Here is a 15,378-nt window from a genome sequence, read left to right as displayed (position 1 = left end):
CTGAAAATGCTCTTTGATTTGCATTTTTGTTGTTATACCCATGACATAGAATCAGGGAAAAGAAACTACCTGACTTTGTGGTCAATAAATGACCAATTAGCTAGGTGTTGACAAATCAAAGAACTGATAACTCTTGTTCCGTATGCTTGTGAACAAATCACAGAATAATTTGTGTTAACGGGGCCTCTGGAAGTCATCAAGTCCCACCCCCTTCTTGAAGTGGTTCCAGTTAAGTTAGATTGCTCAGCCCAGTTGAGTTTCAAACATCTCCAAGGATGAAGATTGCACAGCCTTACTGGGCAACGTGTTCCAGGAATGATGGGAGGCAAAATTGTACGTACACAGAGGTGGGAAACACCTCGTAACAGTGGGACAGGACCAGCAGTGCAGTGGACAGTGACCTCAGCTCAGTGGGCAGTGACTTCAGCAGTTCAGCTATGCTACTGAATAACAGTTACAAGAGATATACTGCATATCTTGTTCCTAGTGATGCAAAACCACCCAATTTAATCCAGGAGCATTTCTATATGCTATTGAACTAACAGGAAGGCATAGCAATTTCTAAGCTGCAGGCAGCCTTATTCAGAAGGGAACTTCAAATATTTAACCACGGCATAGCCTCTTGTTAAATAGAGGTCTTACGTGTGCAAGACCAAGGGTGAGGGTCACGCCACGTATCTGATGAAATGCCAGCTCTGACTCCAAGAATCAAACCCTGAAGGAGTCTATAGGAGCAATTTATCATCACAGGAGTGAAACATCATCTTGTTTCTTACGTAGCCAAAGTTAGGACTCATTGACCTTCTGCAGGAGGAGAACTGGGGCACACTGAGATTCTGATCACCATCATGTTGTTAGAAATTGAAAGAAAATCCCCTGAATGACACTGGAGCAAAGCAGCAATAAGCAACCTGAGAATGAAGCCCATAATCTCTTTGTCTCTGTGCTGTACATGTTTTCTCTATAGCCTAATTTAAGAACAAAATCTTAATTTGTTTGTGTGGCTGCTGTAGTTAATGTATTTGGGGACACACATGCTGATGAGGTGGAGGAGGATGTTGTCTCTGTCCTTTTACAAGGAGACAGATAACACTGTGATATATGCAAGAGCCAAACCGTAGCATACAGGTTAGGAGAGAGATGGCTATTTTGATTCCTGCAAATCACAGTGGAGAGCAGCTCTCTGAGGATGACTGGGACACAGGGAGCAATGGGAACTGAAGGTTACAGGTACTTTTATCTGCGCATTCCCACTGCATCTGCTTGCAACATTAACCACCACTCTGCATCTTCAGAACAGAGCTGCCAGGACCAGACACCCATTCTTGTTAATGGAAATGATCTTATTTCTGTGCTCAGAACCACCACCGCTTGCCCCCTCAACCCTCTTCTTAGTAGATTTCTGTTGTGCACTAGCATCTTTGGTTTAATTTTAATTAATTTATATCTATGCACCTAGGATACTGTTAGCTGATACTGAGATGGAGCCGAGTCAGATATATTCTCTCGCTGGACTTTGTCTTGATTGTCCTTCGACAAGATGGCTGTAGTTCACTTAACATTTCATCCGACAGCTGACTTTTATGCACAAGGACTTAATTGGGTTTTTTTCTCCCACTTTTTTGGACATAGTGATGCCCAAATTTTCTGAGAATTACTGCAGTGGTGGAAATGTGACCTGCTCTGGTGAGCCAGGCTGCTATTTAATGGCACAAAGAGGATGGATGAGGGAAGAGTTTACTTAAAGGTTTCTCTTTCAGAAGCAGGGAAAAAGACTCCAGAGATGTTCAGCTTGTGTCTTGCCAGTTTCTGCTTCCTCCTTTAGGGTTTTTTTGTTTTGTATTGGTGCTCTGCCCTTATGTCCTTTGGGCAATAAAGGAACAGAAGGGTGCAAAGTCATAAGCATATTGCACTAAAAAGACCACTCACATGAGGCAGTGGGTAAGTGCTGTTGGGACTTGATGCAGCTCTTCACTATGGGAGTGGTTAAACAGAAATAAGCAGGCATTTAGGAAAAATAGCATCAAAGACTATTCCAGAAGAAATATCATCAGAGCAGTGTTCTCCCCAGGTGATAGGAGCCTCATGTTGTGAGGAGCCTTCCTCCAGTATGCCAAAGGAAGACCCGCAAGTACTGGAGCTGCCTGAGCATCAGTTCTGGTTTTGCTCCAGACCTCTACAGCCCAGTTTACCATCAACCCTTGTGACAACAGAGTGGGTTTGAATGCCCTCCTCTGTGGTTAGTAGTCTCTGAGCATGGAATTTTTTGGTGGTACTTGTGGAGTTGTGCCCCTGACCCTACAGGAAATCTCTCAGAGCTGCCATTGTGTGAAAACCAGGTATTACTCACCTCTCAAGAGGGGGGCCACAAGAGAAGAGATATAAGGACTCCCTGAAACAATACTTTAGCCTTGGCCATATTGACTACCATCAGTGGTCCACCTTGGCCTCCAATCGGGAGACTTGGAGACGCACCATACATAATGCCATTGACTCCTATGAGAACTTACACAGAACTAGTCTCGAGGAGAAAAGACAACATAGAAAGAATTGCGCCCCACCTATACCACCCAAGGAGACCTTTCGCTGTGCTTTTTGCAGCCGGATTTGCCTATCTCACATTGGCCTTTTTAGTCATCAGTGCTCTTGTAGTAAGCGTGGGTAAAGCCCTACCCAAATCTTCATTTGCGAAGTCAATGTGATCTCTTCTTTGTAGGTAGCTGGGCATGTGTGTGTCCTAAATAATGCAAACAGCATTTGGTCTTTACTGTCTGCTCTTTTGTTAAAGTCTATGCGCATATGTATATATTTCCTATTTATCTGTCCTGGCTTTGGATGAGATAATTCTTTTCCTAGTAGCTGGTGCAGTGCTATGCTTGGCTTTAGTCTGAGAACAATGCTGATAACACATCAGTGTTTTAGTTGCTGCTCAGTAGCACTTACCCTGATCAACAACTTTTCAGCCTCATGAAAAGGGGCACAAGAAGCTGTGAGGAAGCAGAGACAGGACACCTGATCCAAATTAGCCAAAGAGGTATTCCATACCACAGCACGTCATGCTCAGTATACAAAAGAAGGGCCAATCACTGCTTGGATACAGGCTGGGTATCTGTCAGTGGATGGTGATCATTTGTATCGTGCATCACTTGTGTTTCTTGGATTTTAGCTCTCTCTTCTTTTATTGTTGTTATTATTATTATTATAATTACTAAGGTGTTCTTATCTTAACCCATGGGTTTTATCTTATTCTTTTTCTCCTCGCCGTCCCACTGGTGGGCAAAAGGCAGGAACCGAGCAAGCAGCTGTATGGTACTTAGCTGCTGGCTGGGGTTAAACCATGGCATTAACACTGCCACAGATGGTTTCTGAGGCTGCACAAATACCATGGACTTGTGTCATAGGCTCAGGGTTTGGGTAATCCTACCTCACCGTTACCTGAGTGCTTTGGATGAGGTTGGATGGCAACCTTCCCTGGACACTGCACATGGGAACACAGTCAAATGTCCATGTGGCTCCTCAGCCTGGCCTGCTGTCTTCTCTGAGCAAAGCTAGTGCCAGGGTGAAAGTCAATGCCAGTGTTGCACCTCTTGTTGGGTTAATTAAACATCTGAGTAAAATGCCTGAAGTGTGGCAGTGACTTGAGCAAATGGCTGTCTGCCACAGGAACTCAGGAGCCTTAGCTGAAGGGACATATTTGAAAGTATTATCCTTCATGTTTTATGAACAAGAAATCAGTACAAAAGGACCAATCATACTGCTGGAAGGAAGCATAACCAGAATACAGAGTCGAAAGTATCATCTTCTACGTCACCATCGCATTGGGCATCGCCATTCCCTTTTTGGTTCCAGTTTTCTCCCTGTTATGTTTTATTTATTTGGTTGATGAGGACCTCACTCAGTGGAACATGCACTTTGCCTGAGGTTTCCAGGTGCTATGGTAGTAAGTATCCATCTTCATCTTTCAGTTTCAGTTACCAACAGTCTAGTTTTAGTATGTAAGCACCAAAAGAGATCGTAGTGGTTACTCTTATTCTCTGGCTTTCATGGAGAGGAAACCTGTCACCTGTTCATTTAGCTGGATTTACAATATCCCAAAGACTGTGCACATGAAAGAAACGCCACTTGTTTGTTAAAAGGCCCAGCAATTAAATCCTCTCCCACTCATCCTCTACTTCAGTTAAAATGACATTAGCCTGCCAGGAAGCATGAAACAGCAAACTGTATAATTAAACACAGTTAATTGTAGCTAATGAGCAGAGAAATGGATAACCCTTGGTAGCATAGAATCAGCTACTGGCTTCCTCACTTATTTTGCTCCTGATGAAAAAGTAGGAAAAATGTTGTCCTCTGACTTGTGGTCCAATATTTGCTCTTAGTCCATTGGACAGCATATTGCATCATATCAGTAGAGCACTGGATTTTGACTGGACATGCCATACTCTAGGTTTCAACAGAAAATAGTCTTGCAAAGCCTCCTTTGCTCTTGCCTTGCTAGCTATCAAGAGAAGAGAGATTCTCACAAAATGCCTTTTTCCACCCTTCTCAATTATTTGAAAACACCTCAACACTAAGTCAAATGACATCTCACATAGTCGAAGTGGAGCGCATAGGCTCAAGGAAAGGAATTGTACCAGAAGATATCCTCCTTATAACCAGAAGTCCAGCAGATGAGGGTTGCAAATTCTCCATATGTAAAAACAAGTTGGAAAGTAGAGCTGCAGAAATATTAAAAGTCTATTGTACTGCAATGTCTCCTTATCTATCAGATGCAACTCGAATGTCGCCTGTGAGCTTGCTTTAGTTCTGCAGTGATTCTTTTTCGTCGTTCTAAAATCTGTAAATGATGAAGGCTATCTATTAGGAAAGTACCAGGGATCTTTTTTAACCCACTTCATAAAGCAGTCCTGCAGACTACCATTTAGACAGAGCCTGGGCTGCTGTATCTCATTTTTGCCCTAATGTGATAAAATTAGGAGCTATGAGATGTGAATCTTAAGTTCAGTCTCAGTGTTGGCACAAATCAGACAATGAAAGTGTCTGTCTGATTGGACAGTTAAACAGGAAGAGATGACTCAAAATCTCCTTTCAGTTTCAATAACTCCTGTGAGATTAGGGGCCCTTTGAAGACCGTGTCAAATTCCCTTTTGCTTTAATACACCTCCATTTAATTGAAATGCTGTGAAAGAAGATGAAGGTAGTTGTAACCTGAGGAGTGTTGGGTGCATTCTAGTGCTTCACCGAGACTTTAAAACTGTTAAGGGATTAGGAGTGACAGACTAGTCCCCCGAGCAATTGGTTTTTATACCCCATCTTTCTAGTTCACAGTTCTCACTGGGTTTCTCCTTCTGATGCGATGTGTTTTGTGGGTTGGTAAAACCTCTAAGTCAGAAGTGGTGCTCAATTAGTAAAGCAAAGTGAAGTACAGGGTCTTATGTAGAAGTGCTGGGCAGGGGTGTGAGATAAACTAACCTCTAGTTTCTCCTACTCCAGCCTTTTAGTGATATGCTGTTGTAATTGCCATTACAGAATCATAGAATGGTTTGAGTAGGAAAAGACCTTAAGATCATCCAGTTTCAACCCCCCCTGCCATGGGCAGGGTCACCTCTCACTAGACCAGGTTGCTCAAAGCCCCATCCAGCCTGGCCACAAACACTGCCAAAGATGGGGCAGCCACAGCTTCTCTGGGCAACCTGTGCCAGTGCCTCAGCACCCTCATAGTGAAGAGTATCTACCTTATATCTAAGGAAGGATATACCTATCTTTTATCAAAGCCCTGAGCTGTCACTGGTGTAAGCATGTGCTCCTCTGCCTCCCTGCAGTCTGTGGTCTCAGTTCCTAGAATGACTGCAGGGACCACGCACTCTGCTCAAGGTCCCCTGTGCCTCTAGTGCTGTGGGAAGTTGCCTGGTATGTCAAATGCAAGTAGAAAGGGAAATCATCCCCAGCTCTCTGTTAGCGACTATGCTAAATCCACTGAGCATGCAGTCAGTGTGCCACTCAGACTGGCAATATGAATCTGGCTGCCCCTTGGGAAGGCTGACATGCTGGTAGCAGACAAAGTGAATGCAGAAAATGCTTTGCAAAGGAGATCCCCAGCTTGCTTAAAAATCTCTGTCTTTATTCCTCCGTGTTACAGAGTTACTTGTCCTATTTTGGATATGGAATAATTTGCTCCTGTTTGCATGCCTTACACTGCATCCTGAACATCTTGTTCTAACTGCTTTAGGCTTCCTATAGTTTCTGGCAGGCTGAACAAATACAGTGGGTAAAAAATGCCATAAAATCCCAAAAAGATTTTTTAGCCGGCTCTATTATGTTGATTGTGCTTGGCTGGGATATTTTATTGTGCTGGGTTATATTACTGTGCGAGTATTCTGCTTCTTGGACAGGGTTGAGTCAGTGCCACTCCACAACAGCACTTCGCCCAGGATCAGCGGACCCTGGTGTGCCTGGACAGGGTCAGCTTTTTTGTCCAGTTTGAGTCCTGATTTACTTGATTTTCTGGCAGTGCAGACAGTATTTCAGGAAGATCTAGAGAACATCTGCAGCTCTCAAGCAAAGCCTGCAGTAGACTCAGCTGTAGACACTCAACTGCAGCTGAATTAACTATACTAGATCAGACAGGATGAAGAGAAACCAGAGATCACCTCTGAATGCAAATGATTGAACAGGAAGAGTTAGAGATCTGTGTGTGGGCTTAGGGCCATGATCTGATTGCAATTACAGAGACACGGCGGGATAGCTCACATGATTGGTATGTTGTCATGAGTGGCTATGTACCTTTTAGGAAAGACAGGGCAGCAAGGCAAGGTAGTGAAGTTGCTCTTTAAGTGAGAGGGCAACTGGAACATATTGAGCTCTGGCAAGGGGTGGATGAAGGACAAGTTGAGAATTTATGGATAAGATTTAATGGGTGACACTGTTGTGTGTATCTACTACAGGCTACTTAATTAAGAATTTGTTACCACATATTTATTAGATTGCATCAAAGAAATTTAATTAAAGAAATTGAATTAATAACTCCATAAACTCAGCTTAAATTCCAGTTTACTGTGTGATCATCAGTCAAAATGGTATTTTCACTACCTTTTTTGATCCAGATGCTGTAATACTTACTACGGTATTCATAAAGTTATCTGGAATTTTATCAAAGTCAGGATACATGAGGTCAAATGCATTGTTATTTACTTATAAAGAAATGAAAATGTGAAGAGGGATGAAAGCATGGCACAACATGGAAAGAAGTCAAAGGAAGGCAAGTCTTATAATGAAAAGTAGACATGGCTCTGTGGTTCTGTTTTATATATATATATATATATATATATATATATATATATATATATACATTTGCATAAGCTTAAGTTCTTGGGATGATGCAAAAGGCAGTGAGTTTTGAGAAGGCATCTGACTAAGAGGAGATTATTAAGACCTTTCCTTTTTTGATTCTTCCAGAATCTCTTCTTGGTATTGTGAGACGTTTTCTGCCTCTGCCCAGCCAGCATGGACCCAATTAATCCTGTCTGAGTTGGATGTAACAAAGGTAACACTTCATTTTTCCAAAACTTTGATGGGAGACAGAAGCTGATGAAAACCATGGTGGCAGCTACTGGCTTGCACTGGGCTATGTGGCTAATGAAACCATTTGGAGGCTGTACTGATTAGCATGGAGAAACAATAATTGTTAAGACAACTGGGCAGGAGGGGACGATGGGGGGCAGCATACATGGTATTGCAACACCACTCTGAAGCTGAAGCCCAAGGGAAGGAAGCACAAAGCACAGAAGCCAAGCTGTCATCCCTAGAGCTGCACATTGACTGGCCAAAGAGATGTCCTGTGCCCCAGGTCCTTGCTGCTGGACTAGTCTACATGAAACTCATGGGACTGATGCTCTGACATGTGGTGTGTGTGATCTATGAAACAGGAATAGCAGTCCAAAAAGGACTTGTGCAACATGATGTGGAGTGTTTTGTGGGTTCAGTACCTGTGTCCTGGGAGTAGACCCCGGAGCCCCAGGGAAGAGGCCTGTCTGACTGCAAGGTGTAAGGGAAGACTGAAGCATGGGTGGAGGGCAGCAGCAGGAGGCAGTGTGCTGAACGAGCTGTAGCTATGTCATTTAACAAAGGTATCTTCAGATGGAGATGTGGGATGTGTTTTAGATTATTTCCTCTCTTAGGACTCAGACCTTTTCTCAAATCTAAGGGAAGCACATTCATCAGTCCGGATTTACAGTAGGAAGCTTTTCCTAAAGGGTAGTACTGCCAAAAAAAGGAGCAAGGATCAAGCTTTTGTTTTACAATCCATTAGTAGGATGAGAGAGATGATCTTTCTCTCATGCGGAAGACCAAGACCGATCTTCTTTTCTGAAGAAATTTAGTTTGCTTCTCTTCATTATCAAATAGGGCGTTTGTGTTCTGTGCAGGAAAAAAGTCGTGAGATGAGAGAACATGCAAGTGAATGCCCATGGCACTCTCATTCTCACTTGAAAGATCTAGATTTCAGTCTTGGCTATATGAATAGTTTATATATTAATACAATGACTGCTTGACATAAACCACCCTAAATATGTCCCTCTCAGCAAACCCAGCAGCTGGGCCCTTGTAGATAAGGCTTTTCCACTAGGAGATAGGGAATGGATTGAATTAGTTTTAATTAAATTTTACTTTCTCTTGTTTGGAATAGCTTCACAGATAAGAAAATGATAGTGATGTTTTCTATTTAAACTAATCCTCATCCAGTTAAAGATTACAGGCAAAGCTTCATGTTTCTGTATTATGGCGCTTGCCTAGTGTATCATTAAAACACGCATTCATGCAGGGCTGCAAGAACGGTATTTGGGGGACAGCCCACAGGAACATAGCGGTGTATATGCTGTAGCAGCTGTTGAACATTCAGCTGGCATGGATTTTTATTGCTTTTTTTCTCAGGTGTAACAACTTTTTTCATTGCATTTCTAATATAGATAGATTTACTACTCCTCTTTTCTTTGTAATGGGAAGTACAATTTTGATACTTTTCGTTTACAGCCACCCATATAGATAGCTGAATTCCTTATGCCTAGTTTTGGGTGCAACACAGCATTTTTATTTTTGTTTTATTGCCCTGAGAAAATAACAAAATATCTTTTAAGTCCTGTGAAACCATCTCTTTGGTTATTTTTTAAACACAAGTATTTCTGCTTATAAGAATTTTACAATGCATCAAACACAATTAAAGTACCTGAGTTTAAAGGGAAGCAATTTAATGACTTCTTTAAAAATTAGTTGAGAACTCAGTCTATCCTTCTTTTATTTTGACAATGCTGTTTATATTGATTAGCACTGTACTCTACTTCATGTGTGCTGCCAACAAAATCAATTTGAAGAAGATCATGTGAGTGGCTCAGTTCAGAAGATGACACTCTTTCACCCCACTGGGGATTGGAAACGTGCTCTTCTCTCTTTTCTGTCTGACAGTTCAGCAACTCTGTGGATGTCACTGACTCAACAGGTTGCAAACCAGTGTCCTTCATGAGGCCACTACTCCCCAGCTTCGTTCGCTGGGCATCCCTGCAGATAGCAGTACCTCTTGGCTCTGTGCCATGCTGGGGCTAATTTTGAAGCTTACCTTGTGCTGAAACCACTCCCATCCTGATCTGAAAAATCCCCAGGAGGTTCCCAAGGCTTAGCTCTCCTAGTGGCTCAGTGCGTAGGTTTGCTTCCTAGAGATTTCCTTTTCTATTTTAAAATGGAAGGAGTCCAGATGAGCTCTCATCTTCCCTCCCACCAGTAGACTTATGCCAGTTTTAGTCTGAAGCAAATGAGGCAGTTTTGTTCCTAAACACCCATAAACACACTTCTGTGCATTTGACTGTCTTTGAAGGCTTTCTCTGCTTCGTCACTTGAAACTCTGTGACATGGGGACACACTTGTTCAGCAAATCGTTATCATTCCTGATTATAACATCTGGGACCACTGTTTGAGGGCTATTACATGAGCCAGGGCTTTATTTCACCTTATGGAAATTATAATCTGTGAGCCTAAATAAGCAGAAATATTTCACCCCACAATTTTGATCCTGAATCTACTTTACTTACTAATCTCTGGTGGCTTAACTGCTATCAGTTTGCAAAGTTTCCTTTTACATCTTCACCATCCACTATTACCCTTATTTCCTTTCACACTAAAAAGACACCTGGTCTCTCCTTTCTTCTTCTTCTTTGGCTATAGGAAAGTGTTTCTAGAAAAGTTGGGCTCCAAACTGAATCCTTTTTTCCTGTCTGGCAATGCTTGTGGTGCTGGTGGTGCTGGGCTGGAAGTGGGGATATAGGGTTTGTATTCTTAACCCCTGGACTGCACATGCACTTTTCCCACTGCAGAATGCTTGGATGTTGGGCTGAAACCATTTTTTCACCCATTCTCCTTTCACTCTGCAGACCCTTCCACCTCCCTAGCCCCATGGTGGCTGTCAGTATTGTCTCTTGAGTGTTGAAACCAACATCTGGTCCAACTGACATAGCTGGGTCTCTCAGACATTTACTAAACCTGGCCCTAGCTGCTCTTAAGCTCTTGCTTGTCCACAGCAGCAGTGCTTTCCCCTCAACTCTTTGGCTTGCTCTGATGTTGACGGCATTGCACAGTGCAGTTGTGACACTCTGTGCTTTTCTTGATGTTTAGAAAAGCTGCAAAGGTCCCAGCTCCTGGTTTTGAGGCTACAGCAAATGCCTAAAAAGGTATATTTTGCTGGCACAGACACTGAGGAAAAATATTTTCTGCTTGTCTATATTTATGATCTCATATGCAAGGAGAGAGCACTGCAATCCTTCACTATACTGCCAGTGATACAAGTTTCTGCAGTAAGCTCTTCAATTTTCTCATAAACTGCACCTCATATGTTTTCCTCCTCCTCAATTTTTTAAAGGGATCATTAAATTCCCCTCAGGCAGACTCTTATAATGTTGCAGGTTGGGACCCTTCTGCTTTATTGCACTGCTTCGTAATATATGGGAAGAACTACTGCTTACCAAACAGAAGGTGAGATGAAGCAGAGGCTCTCCATCCAATCATATGCTGTGGAACCTACACTGCACCCCTTAATGCAGGGGAAAAAGCCTAAACATTTTGAGTGGATGGATTTTAGTTCGAGTAGAAAGATGAATTCGGAGCTGTGATGAAGCCCATCAGGTGCCAAGTGTCCCAGCTCCAGAGGATCTCCTTGAGAAGGGGCCAAGCAGCAGCTCCCACTGCCTGAACCCTGTGGTTCCTGTGGACACCGACAGACATTGCTCATTAGCCAGCCTTTATTTCATGTGAAAGGGTGAAAAAATGGAAGAAATACATTGTGAATTTGAAGATCAAAGCCATCATTTGAGAGTGTTGTACATTTTGTCTCAAGGGGCTGTGATTCAGGTCCTCACAGCAGTTATGTCTTTGAGATGCATCCAGGTGGTCTGATGTTCATGTGAAGTTCTTTTGACAAGTCTAGACAGATGTGGGTGAGAAAAGTTAATGAAACAAAATCTCCTTCAATGAAATTAGGAAGCTTATTAACTCAGCATCTTTGGGGAAATGCTTCCAATACAGATGGACACCTGACAAGAGCGCCATCAAATTTTCATAGATGCAATTAATTCCTTCCATTTAGAAACACTCAATTAGAAGCTTCCAATTATGTTACAACCTTTATCATTAAAGTGCTATTAACCTCCAAACCACTGCTACTGACATTAAAGATCTGACTAGGAATGAGTAAACAGCTTGGTCTGAAATGGAAGCTGCTCTCCTAAGATGAATGTGAACGCTCCCTTTTTCTTTCCTTTCTAATCTAGATCTTTTATTCACATTGCAGTGCTTTGCTCTGTTACCAAGACCAGCCTGGGGTGAGTCTGTCTGCAAGCTGCTGAGACTTTTGGGCCCCACTAGCCCCTGGCTGGTGGGAAGCCTCTGCATGAGCTGGTGTGGGCTTCCCTGCACAGTGCTGCACCCTGCCTCTCCGGCAGCGACCTTCCCAAGCCTCCCAGTTTTATAAAAATACTTGAATTCTCGGATAATTTCTATGATCCCTCTTTTGAAAATACTGAAGTGATTCCTCTGATTTTATACCAACCTTGTGGGGAGGTGTTTTCCCCACTGTCGGTCTGTGCTTCAGCTAGTAAGTATGTGGCAGACTGCATATTCAGAGTACTCAAAAACATTGTTGTTTAGTGGATTCCATCAAGTTTCCTTGCATATAAGGTGCATAGAAACAAAGGCCTTAACCCAAAGACTAGCTGAAAAGTGTATCTTCTGAAAGCTGGTGGAAGTGGTCTTTCCTCAACTAATGGAGAGAAAACACATGCTCAGGAAACTGAAAATTCAGTATTAAAAGATGGCTCACATGCTTATTATTAATGAGCCTTGTGAATATGGGGGAAGAGGGGAGTGGGCAAGAGTCCAGGTAAGTAGTGAATTGAACAAGGTACCTCAATGGGCTGTATTCTGCTGTTTCACATCTAGGAGGCACTGTTCATGCTGTCCATGTCTAAAACGCTGCTTACTGACCTGTGTAGGTCTTGTCACAGAAAGCCTCTGGTGCACCCAAGGTTTGACCATATGAAGGTATCTGAGCTGACTTTTGGAAACGTGGATTGCTTGCCTGCCCTGCAAGATTCATCATGGTGCCAATAGGATGGCTTTGACAAATGTACTTACAGACAACTCTGTGCTTGAACTGTGGTGTCATTAGATCCTCAGAAACAGATGGAAGCTTTGCAGTTTATGCCTATGCTGAAATTTGGTCCTCTGAAGTCCAAAACTTATACTGAAACTTTGGAGAAGTTGCTGATTATACCTTCTAGTAGCTCTTTCAGGGTAAGAGAGCAAGTGTTTTTAATGACTTTTGTTTCCATACACCTAGAGATAGCATTCTCCATTCTGGATTAATGACCTACGAAATCCCGAGTTTAAATACAAAGGTCACTTGTAATGTACAGGAAGGCATAAAAGAGTCAGCTCTCCCTTAATGATTCTACTGTTTTTTTCATTCCTTTGACCTCAAACAACCAAAAGGATTTTTCTTTGAAAAACCTTTTGCTTCCAATGATGAGACTCTGTATGTTGAGTTTCAGCTGTGATTGAATTTGTGCTACAGCCAAGATATAAACCCTTGAAAATAGGATTTATAATGGAAATTCCAAGTGCAATCTTAACTGTAACAGCCAGCTTGATACCACAATAGTACTATTAACATTCTTCAAACTCAATGGTTAGGATGAGTCATATTGATCTAATTCTTTACATAACCCTTTTTCTTTCTGTGGCACAGGCCTAGTCTTGTAATTTTTAGTCATATGGCAATGGATATGCTCATTAAATTTTGGGGAACACAGCTGATATCAGTCCTATAGAAATAAACAGTGTTTCCAGCAATCAAGCAGGGACATACCTTGTACACTTTTAAAGGTCAAGTTCTGGGCAACTTTCACTAGTCTGAGTTATTAACTTGATATTGCACTTGTTATTTGTACAATGTCTATGCAACCTTCAAGTTCTGGCCTTCAGTGAGTAGATAATCATATAACATTTAAAAAGATAACAATAAATAATAAGTTTCAGGAAGCTGTGAGAGTGATGATAGGAGAATTTTAACTTTTCCTGGTTTCTACCTATTCTTTGTAGAAGACAGATGAATTGCCATCATTTTCTGCCCCTGTGATGAATACCACATGCACTGTCCTCAGTGATGCTGTGTTGCTATAAGTGCATAAGGTGATCCTAAAAAGGGAAGGCAACTACTGGGGATGATAACAATGCTGATGAAGTCACCTTGCTTGTCCTGGCCCCTGCAGCAGAAGATCTGGATGACCTTGTCTGGCCAGAATGTAAAAATCCTGATTTGTGAGAATTTGAAGGTTTTGCAAGTTGTGTGAATTTATCAATTGAACAGAACTTAGATTTGGTGTAAAAAGGGGGAAAGACAGCATCTGAAACAGCTCACAGTTTGGGAGGAGAAGGACAAAAGTGACCATGTGTTCTAGACCAGAATTGGTGGGTCAAGGAAGGGCTTGAGGCCCTTGTCTCTTCCCTGCCTCTGCTGCCTCATGCCAAGGACAGAATGAAACATTTAACTGCATGTGTGAAGTAGAACTAATTGCTCAGCTGATATTAAGAGACTGTCTGGGGCTGTTGGGTCTGCTCTCCTTGCCCCACCCATGAGCAGAGGGTGAAGGGAAAAAGGAGGTGCCAATGGTAGGCCAAGCTGTCAGCAGCAGAGCAAAAAGAACAGGGGATCTGGACTTCCCTCTCCAAAGAAACAGTGATTTATGGAGACTTGCTACTGCAAACATAAACAGATGAGGGTGTAGAGGAAATTTGGTAGTATAGGCCTACAGTTCAGTCCTGCTATATCTTAGTCAGGTCTCCCCATTACCTTTTATCACCTTTTCCTAGGTAGCAAGAGACTTCTTGCAGCCCATTCTGCCTTATTGTGCCTTTAATCAATTAATACAAGTGAAGCCTCCTGATAATTACATCTGCTGCTGATCACAACTGAGCTTTTCATCCCATCCATGAGCTCACAAGAACCTGTGCCTGCATGTGCCTTGGAAATGCAAATGTAAGTCACACTTCAGGCATGCTGAAAGCTGACAGCATGCTGCATTCATATCATATTATCACAGAATCATAGAATGATTTGGGTTGGAAAGGACCTTAAGATCATCTTGTTCCAACCCTCCTGCCATGGGCAGGGATGCCTCACCCTAGACCATGTATCTCAGTTAACTGTGGAAGCAGTGTCTGTCCTCAGCAAGATTTGACTGCTTCTCTTTAGGCCCTTAGTTTCCACAGACTCTTTCTGATAGATCAGTAAAAATAAGCAAGCAAAACAAGCCTCTAGTGAGTAGGGTTGTGTTTTCTTTGATGGGATCCTCTGCTGTAAATTTTTAGGGGTCTGAAAATTGGAGAAGGTTGAAAGCCATTAGATCACTTCTGTAAATAGCCAGAGAATGAAATGTTCATATTCTTTCTGCCTCTTCAAAACAGAGGTGTAACTGGTGTTTCAGCCCCTTTTGGAATTGAATTTCTCTTGACATAATCAATTGGGAAATTTTCATTTCTTCCTTTAATAGGTCATATTATCATAATTTAAATTAGTATTCTCCCATGGTTTAAATATATGTCCAAATTTATCCTGTGATCTTTTCAGCAATTTTATCATATCTGGAGTGTCAAACTCTGGGGAAAAGAGGATCACTAGCACTAAAATTTGATTGATACAGTAAAATTGCGACTTGAATTTCTATTATGTTCTGGTTTTACGTGGTCCTGAGTACACATTATTAGCTGGTCTTTGTTTAAGCTGGGACTCTGTGGGTGTATATACAGTTGCTTTTGAAATGGTAAGCATGAGAAAAAACTTTACGG

Source organism: Pezoporus occidentalis, unplaced genomic scaffold (assembly GCF_034315485.1).
Source record: "Pezoporus occidentalis ecotype Australia unplaced genomic scaffold, CSIRO_AGI_Poc_V1 ctg18, whole genome shotgun sequence".
NCBI lineage: Eukaryota > Metazoa > Chordata > Aves > Psittaciformes > Psittacidae > Pezoporus > Pezoporus occidentalis.
This window is presented reverse-complemented; position numbering follows the sequence as displayed.